The sequence below is a fragment of the Pundamilia nyererei genome, unplaced genomic scaffold (genome assembly GCF_000239375.1).
Source record: "Pundamilia nyererei isolate P.nyererei 1_Seehausen unplaced genomic scaffold, PunNye1.0 scaffold02223, whole genome shotgun sequence".
NCBI lineage: Eukaryota > Metazoa > Chordata > Actinopteri > Cichliformes > Cichlidae > Pundamilia > Pundamilia nyererei.
This window is the reverse complement of record NW_005189624.1, coordinates 1-5,500: the sequence shown is the minus strand read 5'-3', so window position 1 is coordinate 5,500 and position 5,500 is coordinate 1. Positions and strand designations below refer to the sequence as shown.

The following is a 5,500-nucleotide window of genomic DNA, read 5'->3' as shown; positions in this document are numbered from 1 at the left end:
GGCGAATGCTAATGAACGGAGGACTTTTTCTCCACTCGATAAAAGTTAATGTGAGGGTTCCCAATGGTTAGGGGCAAATGCACTCGGACGGCAGGATGCTGTAAACGGACCAAACGTCTGTCAGGAGAACCACAGAGATAATCCATTCATAATACGAGGTTAGTCATTAATATACTGCTGCATGGGCTGGGCTGTAGTTAAATCGTAAGGGTTTAAAAACTGAACTTTAAAATGATTAGCGATAATAAAAACTAAGAGAAGCCAACAGTGATCACTGACTGTTTTTAGGGGGTTGGGATTAAATAGAACAAGATACAAAGCATTAGAACATGTTAAAAACACCACAGCCTTATTAAATGCAGACTACTTTGGGAACGGAAGCAGGATTCATCATGTCATCACTTAAAGACCGGATATACAATGGTGGTAAACCATTAAGTGTAGGATGTCCTGCAGCTGCAGCAAATGGAAAGTTAAACAAGACGCAAAAGTTTTAAAGTAAAAACGGATGATAGCTCTGTAAACCAGTGTGGTTCTGCACTAATGTGATTTATAATAACTGTAGTTATGCCACACTAGTGGCCTATTACTTGCGTTAACAACTATAAAATGTTCTGCACAGTCCAAAGTGGCTCATATTTCAGTAAAATTGGAAATAACAGAAGAATATAGTCTCTCTTTAAAAATAAAAATAAAAAAAAATAACGAGAATTCTTTAACTTGGTTTGTTTCATTGACTGTCTTCTCACTTGAAGACTATTTGCCTGGTCTGATTTTGTTTTGCCCCTTCTTTTGTTAAATACTACTCAAATATTTTGCCAGGATTATCCTCCTTTAAAATTGTATCATCAGTGTAGCAGTCTCCCATATTCTTGTTTAATTATTACTTACTTTTGTGGCCATACTGACATCTAATAGGTTGTCTAGTCAATAAGCTTTTTTTTTTTTTTTTTTCTTCAATTTTTTTTCCCGCATTAATTTCCCCCCCCTCTCCCCCATAAAAGTTGTGGTCATCGGAGCACTGGCCGGCGGCTTTGGAGGCTTTATGTGGTACAAGAAAAACAGCAAAAAGGGAAAGGGGTAAAATTGTGTTTTATTAAACTTTGCTGACTAACCCTCGAAAAAGCTTTGTCCTTTGTGTTGTTTGCTTCTCTGGCTACCCATTAGTTTTCCAGCTTTTCTTTCTATCCAAGCTTTCTATAATCTTAGTGTTGCATGCTGAAACTTTGTGCTTTTTGTAAGGCTTCCTGGATAATGAATTTCTCTACTACAGTGTTATTTTATGTAGCATGTAGTGTTTTAAAATATTGAATGATGAGGTGAGTAGTGGTTTAAATTGTGTTGTTACATACAATATTTTATACATGTTGATTCACTGCTGTGAATGCCATGACAGGAATTTTGTTTCATTTGCATTAGCTTATGTACCACAGCTTATTCTTAAATTTTAAGGCTGTGAATATGGTCAAAGAAATACATCTGATTTGTAATATTTTAAAGAGAAGAAAACTTTTTATTGACTAAATTTATCTGTAAAATAGGAAGTGTGTGTGTCATACCAGTGACACATTTCCAGAGAAGTGTTGTATGAAATTCGGTGGCTTTCCTGTTGTGGACTTCAGAGTCTTACACTTAGGTGTTTCTCCTTGATTGCTTGGGAGGGTGAAGAAGTGGAAGTGGTGTCAACAGTGGAGTTTTATTTAGTACTGCCTTGTCATTTTACATAGATTACTACTTGTAGGTATTCTCATATTATATATTTACTGAAACTGAATAAGTCTTTCAGTTAAGTAATGATGTCATCATTTTGCCAGTCTCTGCTGTGTGTGCGTGTGTGCGCACGTGCGTGTGGGTGGGCATGTGTGGTAGAAAGGGACTTGGCAAAGGGTATCAGAAGGTGAAGTAGACACGCATACATATAGTGAAATCTATAGTGGAGGAAAGACCTTGCTCAAATAGTGATGACATCAAAACACAGTAGTCTCTCTTTGCGTTGAAATGGGGCATAGTAGGAACTTAAACACTTTTATTTTTGGGGGAAATGCAATACTTCATATGAAGTCGTATTCAAATATTTATCATGTATTGGGGATGCACAGCGTTCAATTTGCTTTTAGGATCCATAATGTCTGCCATGAACTTGTAAAAATGAGGAGATCGTTAGTCAGTAAATGTTGTGGATGGTTTGTTTTTGTTTTTTTTGGGGTTTTTTTTTGGTTTTTAAATAGCATTTGGTGGTGGCATAATTATATCCTCCTGCACAATCTTATCACTCTTTGTATTTATAAGAGAAATATAAAGAGCCCAAATAGTATGTAGGCATTGTTTACATAGTATATTGTAATCTCTTTAGTTGCATGAAAGATTTTAATTACATTTTGGAACATTGATATTAATTCACTTTTTATTTTAGCTTTAATTTGAGTCTTTAAAAAAGCCAAATAGGTTGTTATTCATAAAGAATTATTTACCTGTTTGGTTCTGCTGACAGGAATGAACAGGTAATATTTTGTATCTCATCAAACAAATTTGGCTGTTTTGACTATAAGAGGTGAAAGAGTAGCTGCTGGCACGGGTGCTGCTTGTGTGGGGTGGTCCTTGTGGATGAGTGGTATGTAGGCATGTGGTGGTTTCTGTGGACTTCTTCATTCCATGTAGCTTTCTGTTTGCTTTGTTGTGTATTATCAATAATGTTGACCAGTCATTACTGGATTACAGCACTCGAAGAGGCAATACTGACAAAGATGCTACAAATGTTGGAGAGGAAGTACTGTAGCACTCTCGGTAAGATGATGGATCTTGAAGAACACTTGAGCTAATTTATGTAAAACAAACAAAAAACGAGATTAATGTGATAATGTAGATATACACATCATATAATTTCACTCATGTCCATAATTTATGTTCAGTGATGGTCTTTTTTCCTTTTTCTACCTTGGCTGAACTTGTGAAACAACTGTTTTAGTACTCAAACATTTTTTTTTCCTTTCTCTACAGGTTTGCAGGGGGTTTTAGACTTTTCAAAAAAGTATATAATTACTCTTATTTATTTACTGAATTTTATTTATTTTTTCAGTAAGCATGACAGCCTGGATATTCCACAACTACTTGCTGTGAAAACCGCTTCCTAAGAAGAATGCCAAAGGACCAGTCTTTGAATCTACATGCCCTCTGTGTGCATGCATTTGCCCGAAGTTTCTGAGCACCTCTCTTAAAATTGGATTCCGAAGACCAAGAAACATCAGTGGATTGGGACATGTTATTCTTCGAGTGGCTTTTTGTTTTCTGATCATAACAAAGAAACTGATAAATATTTAGCGGAGAAGCTTCAATTCTATGTTGAATTTATCTGTTGCACTGTAGTAAAGGAACACAGCTTGACTATTGTAGCTCATTTACAGATGGTCTAAAATGAGCAAAATTGGCACACAATGTCTGTAACTACTCATTTGGATCAAAAAATTTTGTTGGAAAAGTTTTGTGTATTAAGGACTGTTAGTTTGGAGAGTTAGATCTGTAAAATGGTCCCAAATCTAATCATAAGGCATCTATTCATGCCTTCATGCAAAAAAAAAAAAGTGTTTTAGCTTGTGCTTCATTCAAATACTTGTGAATTTCAAAAATGTTAACCCAGTTGTTGGGTTTCCAAACCTGCCTGCAGTGTTTAGCCTTAAATAATGTCAGCACTTTTTTTTTTTTTTTTTTTTTTAATTTGCCAAAGTAAGTTTGAGGATATGTGAAGACACTTCAATCATCCAGGAAAGGAAATCCCAAAAAGTTGTTTCTGTTCATCTGGACTCGTCTTTAGTCTCAACTGACTGCAGGTTTCCCAGATCTTACAAACCTAAAGTCAGCTGGGACGGAAGAAGTGAATGAAATGTTTCTCCCACTGGACATGCTACGATGAACAGAAACAACTTTTTGGGATTGAGTTTCAAGGTTTCATTGACAAGGGGGAGGAAAAAAAAAAAAAGTCATAAACTTGTATTTTATGTCTTTTAAACATTTGTGGATATCAGCCTGTCACTGCATGAGTTTTTGTTTTGTTTTTTAAATTGTCTTTTGACTACTTGCTGTTCAGGACATGAAGATGAATATTTTGAGTATTAACTCAATTGCCTTGCTTAATATTTATTATTAAAATAAAAAAATCTGATTTTTAAGTTGGAACAAAATTTTATAATAATAAAATCAATGAAGACATTGCTGTGTGCTAAGCTCCTCTTGATAATGTTAATGTACACACACACACACGCTTTTACAGATTTATAAATGGATTAATAAATTCTAAATAAGTAGATTGTTGCTACTCAACGATACCAAAGTATTGAACCGCCACTAATTTCTTCATATGTTGCAATTTTAAACATTCAAGTATGCTTGGAAATACAACATGTATTCAGTCTGTGCTTTTTGAAGAGCTTTTATTGCATGGTGGAACATAATGTGATGGTACTTTCTGAGTTCAGAATTTTATCAGTTTTCCACACCACTCAATGAAATGCAGCTCCAAATTATGACAAAGCCTCCACCCTGTTTTACAAATGACTTGCAGACACTCTACCTCTCTATTAACCACCTTTATACACATCAATAACAATATGAACCAAATATCTAAATTTGGATTCATCACTGTATTAGACCTTTTGTTAGTGATTTTCAGTTGAGTTCTTGTGTAATTTAGTGTTCCTCACACAGAATGGCTTCCTGACTGCCACCATTGCACTGAGACGATGGCTCGTCAATGAACAGCAGAGGAATCAACTGAAGGACCAGACGTATCTCTCAGGTCCTGTGTCAGCTCTTTGCTGTTTTTTTTTTAATAACATGACTTTCAGAGGCCTGACCCTTTTTTTGGTCCTCCAATTCTTCAGTTGTTTAAGGGCATATTGATATATCACGTTGTTGGGGCAGAAATGCTTTTTTTCACCAGTCAAACTGTGTTAGCTTTGGTATGTTCCACAGATAAAACTGAAATGTGAACATTTTTTTTCCTGTGACAGGCTGCCTATTGAAAGGTGCTTGTATACTTTGTATACTTTGTATATTTGTATATATATAAAATTTTGTATATTTTATATACAAAATATACTTTGTATATTTTGTATACTCTTGTATACTTTGGATAATACGTCAGTTTTAAGTGGTTTAACAAATGAGAAAAGTATTTTCTATTTAATTATAAACATCCTAATTATGTCCTGGATTTTAACTATTTAACAATAAAAAAAAAAGAAACATCACAAAAAACAGTTAAGGTCATGAAAATTAATTGAGATTTAGGAATTCAATGATGCATCCACCTTTTTTATGGAAAAGTATCGTTATCGGCGATACTGACCCTTGTTTACTTGGTATTGGATCGATACCAAAATATGCAGTATTGCACACCACTACTCTAGAGTTGTTGTACCTTAGTATTTTAAAAGACTAAAATCTTAGTGTGGTCATTCTGAGAAACAAATTTTAAGTGGGAACACGATAACAGGACAATGATGAG

At 34.7% G+C, this 5,500-nt stretch overlaps 1 long non-coding RNA gene across 1 annotated transcript; it reads left to right on the top strand.

Annotated features, from left to right (window-relative positions):
* The first annotated feature begins 948 nt into the window (after positions 1-948).
* On the top strand, positions 949-3,171 carry LOC102214793 (uncharacterized). Its single transcript, XR_312577.1, has 3 exons — positions 949-1,080; positions 2,719-2,784; positions 3,077-3,171. It is a non-coding gene; the product is annotated as an uncharacterized LOC102214793 (long non-coding RNA).
* The last annotated feature ends 2,329 nt before the right edge of the window (positions 3,172-5,500 follow it).